General features: G+C 35.7%; 1 long non-coding RNA gene across 1 annotated transcript in view; it reads right to left on the reverse strand.

The window, feature by feature from the left end:
• Positions 1-9,608: 9,608 nt before the first annotated feature.
• The window catches only part of LOC140696909 (uncharacterized), a 381,987-nt gene continuing 370,555 nt past the window's right edge, over positions 9,609-21,040 (reverse strand). Inside the window, exon 6 of the long non-coding RNA XR_012073565.1 lies at positions 9,609-9,663. This is a non-coding gene — a long non-coding RNA (uncharacterized lncRNA). The remainder of the gene's footprint in view (positions 9,664-21,040) is intronic.

Below are 21,040 nucleotides of genomic sequence, written 5' to 3' on the forward strand. Positions count from 1 at the left end.
CATGATAAACATTTGACAAAATAAAACAATCATAAATTTAGGAAATCCAGTTTATGTTAGAAGTTAGATTAGCAAATAGTAATGTATAATGAAAAAGAATATGAAAATTAATATATGTATGTATGTATATGATTGAACATTACGCTGTACAGCAGAAATTGACACAACACTGTAAACTGACTATACTTCAGTAGATAGAAAGAAAGAAAGAAAGAAAGAAAGAAAGAAAGAAAGAAAGTTAGGTTAGCAAAGCAGCAGCCACAGGACTCCCAGGAACCCCATCTGCCCCTTTGAGGATTAGTATGAAGACAGGTATCCTACCTAAATAGGTAACCTTTCAAGGTGCCCTGTGAGGTGGATGTTGTCCCACATGGATGTTCACATGCAAATCCAATACAGAGCCCATGATTAGCTGACGATGTTACAGAGAGGCAGATAACAGAGGCACAATGCTTGAGAACCAATGCATTGGAGGCCAATGTATGCTACAATTGTTCAGCCATTCTCAGTTGTGTCCTTTCTCTTTAACTTCGAGACTCACAGGTGTTCCATACTAGGAATAGCAAAATGGCGTTACAGTCTGGGATGGGAACTTGCCTTGGATCTAGAGCAAAACAAACCTGTGTGTCTCTGGAGATTATATGCACGTGTTTACTGCTTCCCAGTATTTTCCATGAAGTAGACTGAACTCTAAGCTCTACCAAGATATACCCTTCAAGTGGTCAGAAATTCCACTCATACAGGATGTTCAATGTAAGGACCAGTTTCCTAAACAATAAAATGTGTAACTTCGCACCAGTTTCCTATGCCAGTCCTACTTTGGGGGTAGGTGTGGGAGTGGTTAACAAACAAAACTATTTTCCACTATATTCTCTTTCCTATGCTATTTTGCTGTTTTGTGAAAAAAAAAATGTGGTTGAATTTTATAAGAATGGGCTCAAATTGGGAAAATAAAAAACCAGCTGATGTAAGGTCAACATGAGAGTATATGACATTTTTTAAACAAAGAGCAAAGTAGTAATGCCACTTCAATTTGATTTTTATTTGTGTTTTTTGTTAAATTCGATGTGAAGGAAAATGACTTATTAAATGAGATGCTAAGTTTCACACAAACATACACACTCTGTTTCCCACTCTCCTGAGAAAGAGGGAAGGGGAGAGAGAGGGAGCGCGCAGGAGAGAGAGACAATGTTCCCTGACTATAATAAAGAAAAATACATATGAATTTGCCAACTGTTCACATGAGTTTTTACTTGATGTGACCTACATATAGTAGATTTATGTGCTAGATATCACATTAATATTAACAGCAGGGATCAAAAAGTAAGAAGTGCTTGTATTTCCTAACAAGATACCTTAGCCTTTGGGTATTTGAAAATTTTCAATGACAAAGACAAAAACTTCACATGGATTTTATAAGAAGTCCTCTGAGAATGCGATTGTGCTTCATTGTGCAGGTGATGTTATCTGATTAAAAACTGTTGGGAAAATTCTGACACGCCTGCCTGCAGATGAGTGCTGTGTATACATCCCCATTGGATCACACATGTAGTCACAGAGAGGAGTGGTACCTGTTTCAGTCTTTTTCATCTCTAGAAATGCTTTGTACTCTTTTCCTTCCATTCCCCTTTACTGATTAGATCCAGTGCCTAAACTCCACAACTTCATTCCATTATTTTTGTTTTTCCCACTTCAATACATACAACTGAGATTATCTTTGGTAATGTATACTCTGAAGTTCTGGATTTTATTTTACTTGAATACTTTTTAAAGTTATTTTTACTAGACTCAGGTCCTTTCTATAACAGAGGCTTATATAATGCAATTTAATTTAGCCAATACTATCAAACATTCAAATAGCTTGGGAATAAGACAAGCAAAAACTTAAGACTAAAAAATAAGGTGGTCTCTGCAAAGCACCTTCAGAAAGTGCAAAAATATCATGAGAATTCAATGGAAGAAATTATCATTTCTGTCTGATGTGTTAAAGATTCTCTGGCGAATATCAGAAATAGGTTGAGAAGCTGACAGGAGGACACAGGGAAGATTTCTTTTAGATAGTTACTGGCATAAGTAAAAATTCATGCCAGAAGTTTGGGGATGCTATAGTGGAGAATTAAATTTAGATGTAACGTTTTGCAGAATATTGGAAAATCTGGCACAAACTTTAAAATATCATTTAGGACCATTTTATCCTGGACCTTAAATGCCAGGGTAGGAAACTTCCACTATTTGCAGGCAGCATTAGTAAGCAGTGAGTATTCACTAAAAGTATATTCTGAGCTGAGTAATACCATACAAGCAGCATTACAGGAGAATGATGCAGGCAACTATTTATCAAGCAGGGCTGAAGGGAGGAAGAATTAATGGGAGAAAGTTCAGATAAGAGGTTCTATCAAGTTCTTTAACCTCTGAAATTCAGGTGGCCCTTCCATGGAAAATAACAGTCTTAGAGCATAGTAAGAATTAAGTAATATGAGGAAAGTAAAAGTGGGCAAAGAATAAATAGTAGCTCTTGCTATTACTATCAATTATATTTAGAAAAGTTTTATAAAACTGGAAAAGACAGTTTCTTTAATAAATCTGGAATAGTAATATTACCTGAGGGTTTTTAAAGGGTACAATGAACAGACATTTGTTAAAGAACTTTGGAAGCAATGGAGTTCTGCAACAGTATAACATGGTACTATAATTATTTAATCTATAATCTTCAAGAATAGGTGAGAGGAAGAAAGGTGTTGCTACAGGAAAAATGTTTGTACTGGGTGGGAGTAGCAGGGAAAGGGGAATAATTTGGAGTGGGAAAACAGAGCTTGAGATGGAGTTGTGTTATTACTGTTGAAATATTTAGCAGATAGCTATAAAAAGATTCTGGGGCCAGAAAGATCAGGATGGTTAGGTAGTCATCCACCAGTGCTTCATTTGAAGCTTTGGAAATGGTGAGGTGTGACTGAGGATGGAGTACATAGAGGAAAAAACTAAAAGCCAAAACTTTAAGGATTTTCTGTACTTGGGGATGGAACTATGAAGAGGAGATAGGGAGGTTCTTAGCGAGATGGAAGGATTACTAAAGTTCAGTTATGGCTTTACACATCTGTTCAATTATGTACATACAAGCACAATCTACATATACTCACTGCACACTATACTTCAGGGATACAGTGAACACAGAATTCACCATCAAGTGGAAGAAACGACATGCAAACAATTACCCATGTGAATGTAAAATTCTGCAAACAAAGAATGCTGAAACCAAGTCATCAGCGGCTGCCGGCTGCCGCCACCCCCCAGGGAAGACAAGCCTGCAGTCCAGCCTCTGCAGCCACTCACAATGGCGCACCCTGAGGGGACTCAGAATAAGAAAGGACAAGATGATGGCCCTGGATAGCTAGATGCTTGTCTAAGGAATGAATTCAATGAGCCCAAATGTTTGCTTCCTCCTATACATAGAAAAGCACTAAATTCTTTAACTTGAGATGCCTGGTTTTCTTTAGATAACAAGTAATCTTTTATTGTTCCAACTACCTGGTCTTTGTCGTAAAGCTCCTGTATATCCTGGCTCCTCCCCTACTTCTTTGGAGCAGTCCCTCAGAGCGATCTGAGAGGCTGTCATCGTGGCTCGAGTCCTCCCGCCAAATAAAACATAACTCTCAACTTTTAGGCTGTGCATTTATTTCAGTCGACACCCATTTCTGATTACTGCACCATAACAGTTGTGGTCTATGGAAAGGCAAGTCCCTATATCTTTCAAGAACATCCTGGGAAGACTCCAAAGAATGCAAGCAATAAAATGCTCAGATTTGCTCTATTTATGAGCAGACCAGTGGGGAGGGCTCTTTGAGTTGGGGGAGCCCATACAGATACAGAGAGTCAGGTGAGCTGAAGCAAGAAAAAGAGATAGAGCATGCAGCATTTGGAGCAGCTCTAGTTTGAAAAGTCTGTGTGACATTAACAAGGCAAGGGAAAGATTTTCAAAAAGGAGTAGGTAATGACAGTGTCAGCTGATAAAGTCTACCTGAATTGTTCTTCAAGATAATAAATAAAATAACTCTTTAGGAAATGATTACTCTGTGTCAGATGTATTATTGCATTCAATTCCTACAACAATTCTGTCATATCCCTAACACCCTCACTTTAGAAAAACACCAAGATACCAAGAGTTTAAATAACCAGCCCAGCCTTTAGTATTGTCCACAATTAAGTGTCACAATTCAGATTCAAAGCCCATTCTCTCTACCTCTGGGATGCATGAACATTCCCACCTTCATCCCAGGAAAGAACAGTGTCAAAACTGGGGTAAACCAAGACATTCTATTTAAAGAGTAAATGGGTAGTGAAGAAGGGAACAAAAAAGTATCTTTTTTTAAATTACTTATTTATTTATTTTAATTTATTTAAGTGTGGTCGGTTTACAAAGTTAATTTCTGGTGCACCGTATAGTGACTCAGTTATACATATTTTGTTTTTCCTTTTCATAATCTTTTTCATTAGCAGCTATTACAAGGTATTGAATACAGTTTCCTGTGCTATACAGTGGGACCTTGCTGACAATCTATTTTATATATAGTAGTTAGTATCTGCAATTCCCAAATCTCCTCTAGCTAAAACCATCTGAATGAAATAAAGACAAAAATTGCAAAAGTGAGTTGTCACAGAAAAACAGCAGTGAGAGTAAAAAAATAACTAAATAAGTATATGCATCCCTTCATAGCTAAAACCCACGGAGTGGTCAGTAATCTCCATCCCCCAGCCAAGAGCCCTACAAAAGAACACTGAGAATCTTTGGAAAGTTCGGGGCTTCCCCTGGACCTCACAACATTTCTTAGTTACTGATCAATTCTGTGATAGAAGTTTCAAAGGAAAAATACCCAAGGAGGATTAAACTCTTTTTTTTTTTTTTTTTTTTTTTTTTGCTGAAAACACCAGTGTCAAGGGAACTGGAAAGGATTCTCTACAATCCTGTATTTCCATGGGCGGCTGTGACCCTTGCAATAGTTACCCTCCTGTGCTGGGAGAGGTGTGTGCTTCCTTTTTGTCTTACATCACTAGTGCCTGGTTTATTTAAATCAGATACCAGTGTCACTAGTGCCTGGTTTATTTAAATTGGATACCAGTGTCCTATTATTTCTACAACATATGCAACACACTAATAAGGGGTGTGGCATAATTCTCAACCTCATTTTAAAATTTACAGGAACTGTTTCTTCAAATTCCTACCCCACATGAAGCAGGCTTACAAATGTAAATGGATAAGATAGATTACAGACGTCTTAATTCAAAAGAGCTAACATTTCTTATGTTCATGGGTTTTTCCATCAAAACAAAGCTAAACAATGAAAACCCGACTGACCACAAGCAGGTCTCCTGCCCTGATTTCCGTGTAATGAAAAAGATGCTGCCCGCAACAGCACTAACTCTTCAGGGAGTGTTTGCAGAAGCCAACAAAAGCATGTCAACACTGAAAACAACAGAATGTAACATATGCATTGCTTTTGGGTATGTGGCTAGAAATTTTATCTCCCCCCTCAAAATAAAAGAGTGCAGAAATGTTTTAGAGCTAGCAATTAACCTGCCACTGAAGTTGGCATTGAACTGAATCCCCTCAACATATTTCTTTCCCTTAGACCTTATCTAAAGGAACCTGTCCATGAAGAATGCTCATTTTCTGCTGGGTAAGACACTGTGCAAGTAGAGAATTTCACAGTTCAACAGAAGGATTATATCACTTTCCTTCCTTGGAAGGAGTCCAGACTTCATCATGAAGGTGCAGCACATTGTTACACTGCAGAAAGCGACATATGGCACGACATCTCTAAACAGCTAAAAACGGACTTTCTGCTCAAAAACCTAGTTGTGAAATAAACAGTACATGTTCAAGATGTGCAAAGTTTATCAGTTCAGAGTACAAGCAATCTACAGATTGTGAACAAGTAAAACAACATATAAGCATATATTTCTTGCAAACATGAGATAGTAGAAATTCAATATGCTATTTATCATGTGATAGAAGCTATCATATTCTTTCATTGGTAAAGGGTATTAAAGTTAAGATGGTTTATAAGCGATCAGTAAGACTGTCAAAATTCAGGAGATAAGTAATCAAACACTAGTTTTTAAGGGGTCTGTTGAAATCCTAAACCAAGTTCCATTTTAAAAAGATTAAATAAAACCAAACCCATCACACAAACTTTCACGGAGACAAATGAATCAAATGCATCATTAACGGAAACAGTTGTTCATATAATATTATTTTCATGAACTGTGTTAACTTCTCTGGACAAATATTATTAAAATCTGATAATCAACTGACAGACAGCAACTCATATACTCATAAGATTGATGAATTCAATACAAAGGGCACATTCCTGTTCTTGTCTTTTCCTCAGGTCTCTGCTGCTGGAAATGTGGTCTGTTGTTCCACGGTGTACCTAGAGCTGTAGTGTGATTTGGTGGCCAAATAGCCAATGCTATTATTCTATATCAGATGCAGAAGGAATATGTTTTACAGTAGCATGAAATAGATAACAGCCATTTGCCACATAACCATGGAATTTCTACCTTTCTCTTTAAAGATATTCAGGATAATGTATGTTATTTCCAAATATTTAGGAAAGAAATGCTTGTATACATCCCTTTTTTTCATGCCAGAAAGTATTTAGCAATGTATTTCATTAAGTCAGGTGATGTTTCCACCTAAAGGCTATGGTGAAATATACTAATTTCCCTCTGGATAGCCTCATGTAAATCAATGAAGTTAGAACACTCCCTCACACCACATTCAAAATAAACTCAAAATGGTTTAAAGACTAAAATACAAGACATGACACTATAAAATCCTAGAAGAGAACCTAGGTAAAATATTCTCTGATGCAAATCATAGCAGTATTTTCTTAGATCAGTCTCCCAACATAAAAGAAATAAAACCAAAAATAAACAAATAAGATCTCATCAAACTTATAAGCTTTTCCACAGCAAAGGAAACTATAAACAAAACAAAAAGACAACTTGCAGACTGGGAGAAATTAATTGCAAATGATCCAACTGACAAGGGCTTAATTTTATACAAACAGCTCATATGACTCAATATAAAAAAAAAAAAACCCAGTCAAAAATGGGCAGAAGACTTAAATAGATATTTCTCCAAAGAAGACATACAGATAGCCAACAGGCACATGAAAAGATGTTCAACATCTCTAATTACTAGAGAAGTGCAAATCAAAACTACAATGAGGTGTCACCTCATACAGGTCAGAATGGCCATCATCAAAAAGTTTATAAATAATAAATGCTGGAGGGGGTGAGGAGAAAAGGAAACCCTCATACACTGTTGGTGGGAATGTAAATTGGTGTAGCCACTATAGAAAACATTTACGGAGGTTCCTTAAAAAACTAACAATAGAGTTTTATATGATCTAGCAATCTTACTTTTGGGCATATATCTGGAAAAGATGAAAACTCTAATCAGAAAAGATACATGTACTCCAATGTTCATAGTAGCACTATTTACAATAGTCAAGGCATGGAAGCAACCTAAGTGCCCATCAAAAGATAAATGGATAAAGAAGATGTAGTATATAAACACAATGGAATATTACTCGGCCATAAACAATGAAATATTGCCATTTGCACCAACATGTATGGACCTAGAGATTATCATACTGAGTGAAGTAACTCAGAGAAAGCCAAATATTATATGATATCACTTATGCAAAATTTTAAAAATAATACAAATGAATTTATTTATGAAACAGAAACAGACTCAGAGATAGAAAGCAAACTTCTGGTTACCAAAGGGAAAAGGGGCTAGAGAGAGACAAATTAGGAGTACACAATTAACCGATACACACCATTGTACATAAAATAGATAAAGAACAAGGATTTACTGTATATCACAGGGAACTAAATGCAGTATCTTATAATAACCTATAATGGAAAAGAATATGAAATATATATATATATTTATTTATATATGTACATATTTATTTATATATATAATCACTAAATCATGTTGATGTACACCTGAAACTAACACAATGTTGTAAATCAATTATACTTCAAATAAATAAATAAATAAATAAATAAATAAATAAATAAATAAATGCTCTTACAAATGATTAAAGAAGAAAGAAATATATTAATTCCTCAAGAAACTAAAACCAAGTTGGTAATGTACTATATTGGTACCTTCACTTCATTTCATGGCATCTTCTGTAGTATAATATTATGACTGGTTTGGGTATGAATACTTCCACTTCCTTACATTGCTCCCTGTTTGTTATAGTGAACTATCTGAGCATTCATTTTTGCAGATATAACTGAAGGCACAATCTCTAAATCTGATTGGAAATACTTATTAGTAATCTGAATACACTTGAATTTCCTTGGACTTTGCACCTCATGGCCTATCACATTATATATATTGCTAAACTTAATGCCAAACAGATATCTAAATAAACTTTGGCCAATAAGAGCTGATGGAATGCAAATATAAGCAGTACATTCTTGCTTCATGGGAAATACTGTAATATCTGAATTATTCTCATTGGCAATTTTAGCAGCATTTTACTTTTAGACCCTTTCAGAAAGTTCTTCATTTTTCATATACAGAGGAACCTGCTAGGCATCACTTGTAAATCTGAAAGCCTGTCTCAGACTGCTTTCTAGAAGTTCCCCCATGTCACTGGCAAGAAAAGGGATACATGCAAAAAAATTAAAATACCATTCCATGATGTTTCCTCACACTAGGAACAAAATTCCTCACCAAAATACACAAAAACACACAAATACTGTGTGTGTACCCAGAGTACTTACCCAAGGACACTATGCATCTAATCTTGAGTTCTAACAGCTTTGTTGGGGAAGGATATAGCTCAGTGGTAGAGTACATGCCTAGCATGGACGAGATCCTGAGTTCAAGCTCTAGTACCTCCATTAAATAAATAAACCTAATTACCTTCCCCTCCCCCTAAAAAATAACGGATTTTTCTCCTGTATAACATAGAAAAACTTCTAGATAACACAATATAAAGACAAAGATATTCAAACTGCACTAGAAACCTACATTTCCTCTATGATGCCATTTTAATGAATCAGAAAAAATTAAACCAAGGAAAATTTGCTTTTGTCCATAGCCAGACTAGTGACTTTTCTGTATATTGTTTTCAAATCATGCAAGGGCATGCTATCCTGTGATAATACTCCAACATAGGGTAGCATAGTCACACACACAGAGTATATTAGCCTAATAGTGGACTTCAGTTTCATTTATAATTATGCAATTGCTCAAAGATTTAGTACTTCTAGTGGCTTTTCTCCACCTTTTGTTATAGTGCTGTTTGATTATATGTATGAATGTGACCCTAAATCCTATACTAGCAGTAGAAAGTAAGATAAATTAGACTCCAAAACACACACAATAGCAGACAGTACTGTTTAAAGATTAATAAGTGATCTCACTATAGCACTTCAATTGCCTACAGCCTAAAAGTATCTTTCCTGTGGTGCTTTCCAGGCAGCCTCTGAGGGACCAATAAACCAAGAGCACTAGACAGATCTGAACTTACCTATCACAGCTCTGATTGTGCTTTGTGCACTATATGTTTCTTCTTAAAAGCATCTAATTCACTGCCTGTTCACAGTATTCATTTCTTGAAGCAAAGGACACTAGAAGAAGTAAATACAACTTTTGAAAGACATATTGTAAGGTGGATTCATTTCATTCTCCCATTTTATCTATCAAAAAACCAAAACCATGTTCTGCTCCAGATATTTGGTTTTCACACCTCAGTTTTTTGCCAGATATATAAACATCACGTTTCTGACTGTCCCTCCTCCTAGAGCTCTGTCAGTCTGCACTGCATCTAGATGCTCAGGGACTTCATCTCAGGGACTTCACTTCGGTTCCTGAGGGCACGTATCCTCTTTGCAGCAGGGATCTCAGAAAGGAGAAGCCAATGTAAAGAATTTAGAATTCAGAATTCTGCCTATAGCCTATAAATCCCCCCTCCATACTAGAAACTGCCTAATTAGAAAGACTCCCACAATGTTTGACCCTCCCCTTCACCTCTGATCTCCAGATTCCTTCTCCAGAAGCAACGGTGAAACCTCTCATGACAGAAAACAGCTGCAGAATCCCAGCGTTATTATTTAACATTAGTATGAATAATTCATATCATGCAGCTAAGTATTTTACAATTGCTTGACTAGCTAAAATTTATAATAGAACTGAATATACTTGAATGTACTTCCATTTGCAAAACTAAGTATCAGATACATAATAATAAACACTACAAACATGAAAAGGGGTCTCTGGGTACTTATTTCTCTATCTAGGCAGAGATGTTGAAAAACAGTCAGGGTTCATTATCTTTAGCCTGAAGAAAAGGCATGTGAAAAGACCAGATGAAAAGAGACAGCTAAAAATTAGAGATGAACCAGATAATTCAAACTGAACAATTTTCTTTGGAGGCTAAATGTTCTAATTTGTCTCTACTGAGGCATTAACTACGTAAGTTTCACATCACTCCTTTTGTGTGTGAGCTGGCGATCTACACAAGTACAGACAAGAAAATGGCAATGCTCTCCTGTAAACCTCAGCTACACTGAATTTCCAATTAGCGTATTTATTGCTAATTAATTATTTACATTTTCTTCAGCAATAAAGCTGGTGAAATAATCCATTATTTAATATTATTTAAGATAATTCTGCTCGTTCTATTTTATGCAAAACTGCTTTGAGATTTCCAACACTGTTCAGATCAAAGAGGATTTTCTATCATATATCATTTTACTGTTGCCAAGATAAGAGTGCATCAGAGAGAGTATAACTTAAACATTTTCCTAATAAATAATTATTGTTATAGATTGTAATTCACCTTTAGAAATGCCTATTTGCAGCAATTACTAGTGACACACAGCTGAGTTGTTATTAAATGATTGGATTACTTATCAATCAAAATCAGCTGTGTTACAAATATACACACTGTACGGACAGACTGATGCAGAAATGATGAGTTTCACACTAATAAACATTTTAAAAACTATTTTTGTCACTTTGGAGCTATTGAGAAGAAAAAGTCATCCAATTTTCAGTTTAAGGTTTTGACCCCATTGAAGGGACAAAAAATAAAAAGAGAAATAATAATTTTTAATTTGATAGAACTGGAATGAACTTTTGGAATTAGCACTTTCTTCCCTGTGAAAACACTGAGGCTTCTGAAGTACAACCTACACTCAGTGCTGCAATAATGAAGATATATAAGCTGCAGCCAGCAGCAGGAATCCTATTATTACTACTTCTATGAGACGGAATGACATCTTAGTAGCTGATAATTCCCTACTGAGTCTTTCAGTGATGACCAAGCCTATTTCTTGACATGGCTTATTCTGGGGAATTGTAGCATCCTTGTAACTTACATGGTGAGACATATCAGACAGCCTGCCAAGATTCATTAAATGAATGGTCCACTGTCCATTTTTTCTAATTCGTATGGAAATGAGAGACACATTCCAATTTTTTCTCTGAATACATCAGAGGTTGTAAAAATTCTAGACACAAATGTCATAGGAGTAATGGTAATATCCATGTTATGGAGGACATTGTTCATTAAAACACTGAGATAAACAAATAACTACATAATATATCCTTTCAGAATTTATGCCAGTGAAAAATCTTTGATTACACTGAGGAAATTAATGTAAGTGACCATATCATCCACTTTCACTTTGTTTATTGGAAAGTAGAGAACTGAAATTCAAGATCAATCATAGAGATCATCAAAGCATGTAGACTTTACGCTCTTCCCCTTGCTGCACTGCCTTTATAGTCACGTATTTTTCCTGGTTGTGACTCTCTCTTTTTATTTATTTTTTTATCATTATGTAAATACATTATTTTCACAAGCAAGCTGATTTTTAGGACTTAATTTGGAGTACAGAAAACATAAGGAGATACAACAGCAGACTAAAACATCTGAAAGACTGTCAGGTAAAAGAAAAGACTACTAGATACTGTGTTGTACAACAGGGGCCAAGAGATTGAATTTTAAAGGAGCATCTGTTAGATAAATGTGAGTAAGAATTTTCTAATCATTCTCTTCGTCCCGAATGTAATGGGTTTCCCCTTAAAAACTGTGGAATCTTCAACACTGCACAGTTTAAGCAGTGGCTAAAAAACTGTCCATCTGGCATGTTGACAAAAGTTCCTGGCTTGGAAGAAAGGTTAAACTAGAAGCCCTCAAAAGTCTCTTCCACTCCATGATTCCATAATTAAATATGCTGTACTTAATGAGCCATTTGTTATCTCCACGGGGTGAATAACTTATGGCATGTGTCTCCATGCCATCTCCCTGCCAGGTCTAGAAACTAAATTAAATTAAATCTATCACCACCTGAAATTAGGAATGAGGGGAAGATATGTCATCACGACTTTAAAAGTCTGGAGCTTCTGAATATTCGCTAAAGAACTTCAGTTTTACTAATGGCAAAACTCCACAGCCTATCTGTATCATACCATTATCCTAAATATGAAGAAGAAAAACAAAAGATATATTGATGTTTTACAAACCAAAAATCTGAAAGAAGTTACAGTGCATTTTAATATCCTGAGTATTAAAAAGTAGATTATATAACTGGTCATATCAGATACATTTTAAAAATACTCCTATAATGTAAAACATGTTAAAGATTGCTATAACTATAAGGATTAAAATATTCATTTTGGGGAGTTGAAAGTCCACTGAAAGCCAGTAAATTAAATTGAAATGGCATATTTAATACCTCCTCATAGCTTTCATTATATTTATGTAATATAGGGAAAGTAAACAAATCCTGAAGTCACTAAATTATTCACTGAGGTGAATCATTGTAAGTGAATGAACTGCCACATTGCATATAAATATTTTAAGTGGACAAACAACTTTATAAATAGAATGTTTTTGCTTCCTCTCACATTTGAGAGTCCTAGAAAGGTATCATTGCTTTGCAATTTTTGTTAGGAATAATTTGAAAAAGTAAATTTTTCACAGGTACATGACAATAAGTTAATGTAATCAGAGGACATCTGTATACATGCAATTGCCTCATACTCAAGCCATTTAAAATTCTAAAGTAAAACAGGTATGAAAGTTTTAAATTCAAATGTGAACTTGATTTTAATCAAACTTGAAGCACAAATGAATCAAGAATGATTAGGGAAAAGTGACTGAATAGAAATCAGTACTAAAGATCAAATTGAAACATGCAAATTGAAACATGTGCCTGTGCCCTTGTTTTGACTACGATCTGGATGCAACCTATCACCCTACTGGTCATTTGGTTTGGTTTATCTGACTGTCTCTACAGGGTCACATCATTTCATCCCATGTAAACCCTTTCCAGCAGAGTACAAGGTTACAGGTCAGACATACCCATGAAGGACAAATGTACATTGTGGCAGTTGGATTTTAAAGGATATTGAGAGTTAAAACAAAAATCTTATAGTTAAGTATATCATTTTGTGCAACTAGACCCTACTGGAATTAAGTTAACTTTGGGATCATTTCAATAGATATTTATTGAGCATACACCACATGCCAGTCAGTGTTCCAGGCACAACAGTAGACAAAACTGAGAAATTCTGTCTCTCTCATGGAATCTACATTTTAGGGAAGTATGACAGACAAAAACCAAATGAATGAATGAATGAATGAGTAGTATCTCAAGAAGTTAAAAGTGCTATAATGAGACTTCAGTAGAGTAAAGAGATATAGGAGTAATAGTCAATAAGGTGTTGTTTTACGTAAAGGAGTAGGAAAGTTCTTTCTGATAATAAGACATTTGCGTAAAGACCTGAAGGAAGTCAGGAGCTGAATCGTGGATTTTTCCCTTCTTCTTAGAGAAAGAAGACATGGTGAGCATAACAAACATAAGGAACAAGAATGTAGGTCAAGAAAAGTTGAAGCTGGAAAATTACTATTGTAGTAATTTAGATTAGAGATAATGGCAGCCTGGACAAGGGTTGTAAGGATTAGAGATGGGATAACACGGTTAGGATTTTGATCTATTTTAAGGACAAAACCAAATTTTGCTGCCACATGAGAGAAAAAGAGGAGTTATAGCTTGCTCTAGGGTTTTGGCCTAAGCATTTGGAAGAATGGAGCTACTAATTTTTTAGTTGAAATACAGTTAGTTTACAATGTTGTGTCAGTTTAATGTTTCAGTCATACATATACATACACATATTAGTTTTCATATTCTTTTTTCATTATAGGTTACTGTAAAATATTGAATACAGTTCCCTGCACCATACAGAAGAAATCTGTTTGTATCTATTTTGTATATAGTAGTTAATATTTGAAAACCTTTAATTTCCAATTTATCCCTTCCCCACCACCTTTCCCTCCGATAGCCATAAGTTTGTTTACTTTGTCTGTGTGTCTGTTTCTGATTTGTAGGTAAGTTCATTGATGTCTTCTTTTTTTCCCTTTTTTTTCAGATTCCACATATGAGTGATATCATATGGTATTTTTCTTTCTCTTTCTGGCTTACTTCACTTAGAATGAGGATCTCCAGCTTCATCCATGTGCAAATGGCATTATTTTATTATTTTTATGGCTGAGTAGTATTCCATTGTATAAATATACCACAGCTTCTTTATTCAGTCACTATGGTAAATAGTGCTGCTATGAACACTGGGGTGCATGTGTCTTTTCGAATTTGAGTTCCCTCCAGATCAATTCCAGGACTGCTGGATCATATGGTAAGTCTATTTTTAGTTTTTTAAGGCATCTCCATTCTGTTTTCCATAATGGCTGCACCAAACTACATTCCCACCAACACTGCAGGAGGGCTCCCTTTTCTTCACGTCCCCTCCAGCATTTATGATTTGTGGACTTTTTAATGATGTCCATTCTGATTGGTGTGGGGTGATACCTCATCATAGTTTTGACTTTCATTTCTATGATAATTAGCAATACTGAGCATTTTTTTCATGCACCTATTGGCCATTTGTATGTCTTCATTAGAGAATTGCTTGCTTAGATCCTCTGCCCATTTTTGGATTGGGTGGTGTTGTTGTTGTTGTTGTTGTTGTTGTTGTTGTTGTTAAGTTGTATGGGCTGTTTATATAGTGTGGAAATTAAGCCCTTGTCAGTTGCATCATTTGAAATATATTTTCTTCCATTCCACAGGTTATCTTTTTGTTTTGCTTATGGTTTCCTTTGCTGTGCAAAAGCTTATAAGTTTAATTAGGTACTATTTGTTTATTTTTGCTTTTACTTCTATAGCTCGGGTAGACTGACCTAAGAGAACATTGCTAAGATTTATGTCAAAAAATGTTTTGCCTATGTTTTCTTCTAGGAGGTTTATCATGTCTTGTCTTATATTTGTCCTTAAGTCATTTTGAGTTTATTTTTGTTTATGGTGTGAGGGAGTATTGTAACTTCATTGATTTACATGTGGCTGTCCAATTTTCCCAACACCACTTGGTGAAGAGACTGTCTTTTCTCCATTGTATATTCTTGCCTCCTTTGTCAAGGATTAATTGACTAAGTCTGTAGGTCTATTTCTGGACTCTATTCTGTTCCATTGATTCATATGTCTGTTTTTGTGCCAATAGCACACTGTTTTGATTACTGTAGCTCTATAGTATTGTCTGAAGTCTGGGAGAGTTATTCCTCCAGCTTTGTTCTTTTTCTTCAGTATTGCTTTGGCAATTCTTGGTCTTGTGTGATTCCATATAGGTTTTAGGATTATTTCTTTTGGTTATGTGAAAAATGTCATGGGTAATTTGATAGGGATCACATTAAATCTGTAGATTGCTTTGGGTACTATGGCCATTTTAACAATATCAATTCTTCTACTCCAAGAGCATGGGGTATCTTTCCATTTCTTTATGTCATCTTTAATTTCCTTAATCAATGTTTTATAGTTCTTTGCATATAAGACTTTCACCTCCTTGATGAGGTTTATTCCTAAGCATTTTATTTTATTTTTTTGTATGCATTATTAAAAGGGATTGTTTCTTTACTTTCTCTTTCTGATATTTCATTATTAGGGTAAAGAAATGCAACTGATTTCTGTATGTTAATCTTGTATCCTGCAACCTTGCCAAATACTTCTAGCAGCTCTAGTAGTTTTTGTGTGGAGCCTTTCAAGTTTTCTATATATAGTATCATATCATCTACATATAGTGACAATTTTACCTCTTGTCTTCCAATTTAGATCCCTATTGTATTTTTCTTGCCTAATTGCTATGGCTGGGACTTTAAATACTATGTTGAATAGAAGTGGTAACAATAGGCATCCTTGTCTTGTTCCAGATTTTAGTGGGAAGGCTTTCAACCTTTCACCCCTGAGTATTATGTTGGCTGTGGATTTGTCAAATAGCTTTTATTATGTTGAGATATGTTCCCTCTATACTCACTTTGGTAAGGGTTTTTATCATAAATGGGCACTGAATTTTATCAAATGCTTTTTCTGCATCTATTGAGATGATCATATCATTTTTGTCCTTTCTCTTGTTGATGTGGTGTGTATATATTGAACCATCTTTGTGTTCCTGGGATGAACCCAACTTGATCATAGTGTATAATGCTTTTTTTATGTGTTGTTGGATTCCATTTGATAATTACTTTGTTGAGGATTTTTGCATCTATGTTCACCAAGGATATTGTCCTATAGCTTTCTTTTTTGATAGTATCTTTCTCTGGCTTTGATATCAAGGTGATAGTGGCTTCATAGAACGAGTTTGGGAGTATACCCTTCCCTTCAATATTTTGGAAGAGTTTGATCAATATGAGTTCTTTGTACGTTTGGTCAAATTCCCTTGTGAAGCCATCTGTTTATGGACTTTTCGTTTGCAGGGAGGTTTTTTATTGCTGATTCTACTTTACTTCTAGTGATCAGTCTGTTCAAATGATCTATTTCTTCTTGATTCAGTTTTGGTGGACTGTATGTTTCTAGAATCTTGTCCATTTCTTCTAGGTTATCCAGTTTATTGCCAAATAGTTGTTCATAGTATTCTCTTATAGTTTTTTGAATATCTGTGGTGCTGGTTGTAATTTTTCCATTTTCCTGTCTTACTTTGTTTATTTTTGTTCTCTCTCTTTACTTCTTGGTGAGCCTGGCCAGAAGTTTGTCAATTTTGTTTACTCTTCAGAAAACCAGCTCTTGGTTTGATTAAGTTAAAAACATTTTATTAATCTCTATTTTATTTATTTCCTCCCTTGATCTTTACTATTTCTTTTCTTCTGCTGACTTAGGTTTTGTTTGTTCTTCTTTTTCTAATTCTTTTAGGTGGTAAGTTAGGTTGTTTACTTGAGATTGTTCTTATATTTTGAGGAAGGCTTTTATCACTATGAACTTCCTTTTTAGTACTGCTTTTGCTGTATCCCATAAATTTTGTGTTGTTCTGTTTTCATTGCCATTTGTATCAAAGTATTATTAATTTCTTCTTTGGTTTCATCATTGACCCATTGTTTTTGCTTGTTTGTTTGTTTTTTTAGTAGCATCTTGTTTAGTCTCCAGGTAGCTGGTTTTTTCTCCTTTGTTTTTCTGTGGTTGATTTCTAGTTTCATGCCATTGTGATCAGAAAAGATGCTTGAAATCATTTCTATTCTCTTAAATTTGTTGAGGCTTCTTTCGTGTATGAGTATGTGGTCTGTACTAGAGAATGTTCCATGTGCACTTGAAAAGAATGTATATTATTTTGGGGGGGGATGTAATGCCCTAAAAATATCAACCAAGTCCAACTGTTCTATTGTGTCATTTTGTATCTCCATTGCCTTATTGATTTTCTGTTTGGAAGACCTGTCCAGTGATGTTATTAGCATGTTAAAGTCACCTACCATTAGTGTGTTCCCATCAAATTTTCCCTTTATGTCTGTTAATATTTGTTTTCTATATTTGGGTGCTTTTATATTGGGTGTATATATGTTAACAAGTGTAATATCCTCTTCTTGTATCACTCCATTTATCATCATATAGTTTTTTTCTTTATCTTTCTTTATGGCCTTTATTTTAAAGTCTATTTTGTCTGACATGAGTATTGCTAGTCTCGCTTTCTTGTCATTTCCATTTGTATGAAATATTTTTCCATCCTTTCACTTTACATCTATGTGTGTCTTCAGTCTAAAGTGGGTCTCTTGTAGGCAGCATATTGTAGGTTCTTGTTTTATTATCCAATCTGCCACTTTATGTCTTCTGATCAAAGCATTTAGTCCATTGACATTTACAGTAACTAGTGATAGATGTGTGTTTATTGCCATTTTGAACTTTGTTTTCCAGTTGATTTGGTGTTTCTTTGTTCCTTTCTGTTTTGTTTATTTGTGTGTGTGTGTGTGTGTGTGTGTGTGTGTGTCATTTGATAATTTTCTTTTTTATTAGGTTGGTTTCTTTTTGGTTTTTGTGACTATTATTTGCCTTTCATTCGTGGTTACCCTGTTTCTCCAGTATGTTAACCCATTACTATAACTGTTTAATACTGTTTTTCTGTCTGCTGTTCTGATTGGGTGATTTCTGTTATCCTGCCTCATAAATCACTTACTTATTCTTCTGAATTATCTAGTCTGCTTTTGACTGCCTTGAGCTCAGCCCTTATCTCAGCAACTGAGTTTTCTGATTTTAATTGTCTCCTCTTTACAGTTTCTATTTCCTTTTTATAGTATTCTACATTCCTATTCATAGTCTTCAAGTGAGCATGCAGTCACACACCTGGATCCACCATGCACTACAGGGTCAGCGCAGACCCCAGCCCTATGTCTGTGTACAGTACACAGGCCTGCTGCTAATGCCAAACCCACCCCCACTATGTGCCAGAACTTAGCTCATTCATCTTGGAGACATGGGTCCACACAGGCACCAGCAGAGCAAATCTGTCACCGCTGCCAGGGTACAGAATCAGTCTCAGTCCTGCCTGGGAATCTGCAGGTCCCCTAGGTACGGATTCAGGTTTCAGCCCCGCCTCCATCCAGGAGCTGCATACAAGGGATTAAGTCTCTTGAACAAGCCAGGTTGATGGCTATGTCTGAACCCCTCCTATCTTCTCATGAGAATGTGCACCAATAATTGTGCAGAGCAACGTCTGCTGGGCTAGCAGAGATGGCAGCTATGGCCTGGCTATGTTGCAACCCTCCCCACCATGCACACCAGCAGTTGTGACTTTTATGGAGGTCCCTGGCTGTTCTGTTCTGCACACACTTCCACCCACAGCCTGCACCACACTCCAGCCCCATGAGGCTGTCTCTGCTCAGTCAGCCCCAGACCTCTCCCCAGATTTCTCTATGGAAGCCCAAACTCCAGCAGCCCATCCTGGCTTGCCCCAACTGGCTCACATCTTGGGCTAGGTATCACAGGGACCCTTTCTGCTGGCTTTGCTCAGTTCTGTGTCAAACGTCTGCTGCTTTCTCCTCCAAGCCTTGGAAGCTCCCTTTCTGTCCCTGCTGACCTCCTCTCTGGAGAGGGGGCATCCCAAAGTGAGGGCGATTTTCCTCCTTCGCTGTTCACTCCCTGCAGAGCAGATCCCTCAATGATTTCCTTTTTCTTTTTCTTTTTTCCCTCCTAACCATGTTTGTGCATAATCTTCTTGTATTTCCGAAATAAGAGATATTCTGCCTAAGTTCAGTAGATATTCTGTGTGAATTGTTCCATCTATGGGTGTAATTTTTGGTGTATTTGTGGGAAAGGATGAGCTATGTGTCCTTCTACTCTGCCATCTTGGCAATCCCCCAGAACTGCTGTTTTTGAATTGAGAAGAATAGAGGGTTTCACAGTAAAAATCAAGAATTGTTTTAGATATATTAAGTATGAGATCCCTGTAAGACTGCAAGTGGATTTATGTGTTTGAAGTTCAAAGAAGAGTTATTACTGAGGACATAAATTTGAAGTCATCACCATACAGATGAGATGTACATGCATATCATTGAGTGAAATCAATTAGGTAATTCCTATTGATAAAGAAAAGATATTCAAGGATTGAGACTTGTGCAAATCTAATGTTTAGAGGTCAGGTCAGAGAAGAGAAATCAGAAGGATATTTTAGTATCTCTTTTAAGACAGTACTCAGTGTCACAGGAAGAAGAACAAAAGATTTTCCGGGGGTCAGGTGAAGAAAGTGTTTCAAGGAGGAGTTATTATGGTTATTTGTGTCAAATGCTGCTAAGTCCAATTAGACATGGTTTAAGAATTTATCATTAGATTTAACAACATGGAAGTTATTGATGGGATCTTGAAACCAGTAGTATTTGTGCATGGACAGACACAAAAACCTAGATGGATTAAGTAAAGTGGTGATAGTAAATACAGACATTTTGAAGAATTTTGCCATAAATGTGAGCAAAATGGAGAGGTAGCTAAAGGGGTATGTTAAGTGTAGTTAAGGGATTTATAACATACTTGTGCAATATTGGGAAATTTCCTTGAGGAGAATAACTGATGACAGAGAAGAAAGAGAGGACAACAGTAGGGACAAATGGAAATGAAGAAGCAGGCTTGACTTGTCATGTAAACTTGATTATATTGAATATCTAAACATTGGTTATGTTTTTATTCTTTAAAAAAAAGTTTTTGGTTTAAACTATTCTGATTCCTAAAAGAAAAAAAAATAGCATAGGGACCTTAAAATAGATTGGCTTAAGTTCTCAAAAAGTCTTCCATTTATGGAAATATTTTCAGCATAAAAACACTCTGTCTCAACATACTGTATGCTCTTGTCCTCTGGTTTGTCTAATTTAAACATGTTTCTGTTAAAGGCTATCATAACCCCCAACAGAGAATCAAATGACATTTATTCAAGCCTCAGTGACAGATTAACGTGCCAGAAGTTATGCTGATACCTACAAAATGTTACTTTATTTTTTTCCTGAGCTTTGCAGCAAGATAATTTAGCTTTAGGCAAACAAAGCATAAACCTCTTCAAGGTTGATTTTTCCAAAAGCAGCTGTTTGTAGTCTAAAGCTTCATTTGTATGTGAGTCATTAGCACAGTGTTTACAAGGTTTTTTATTTTTTCCTATATGGTTTCTATAAAACTATATCATAGTTGATATTTTATTTCTAAACATACT

Source organism: Vicugna pacos, chromosome 6 (assembly GCF_048564905.1).
Source record: "Vicugna pacos chromosome 6, VicPac4, whole genome shotgun sequence".
NCBI classification, from domain to species: domain Eukaryota; kingdom Metazoa; phylum Chordata; class Mammalia; order Artiodactyla; family Camelidae; genus Vicugna; species Vicugna pacos.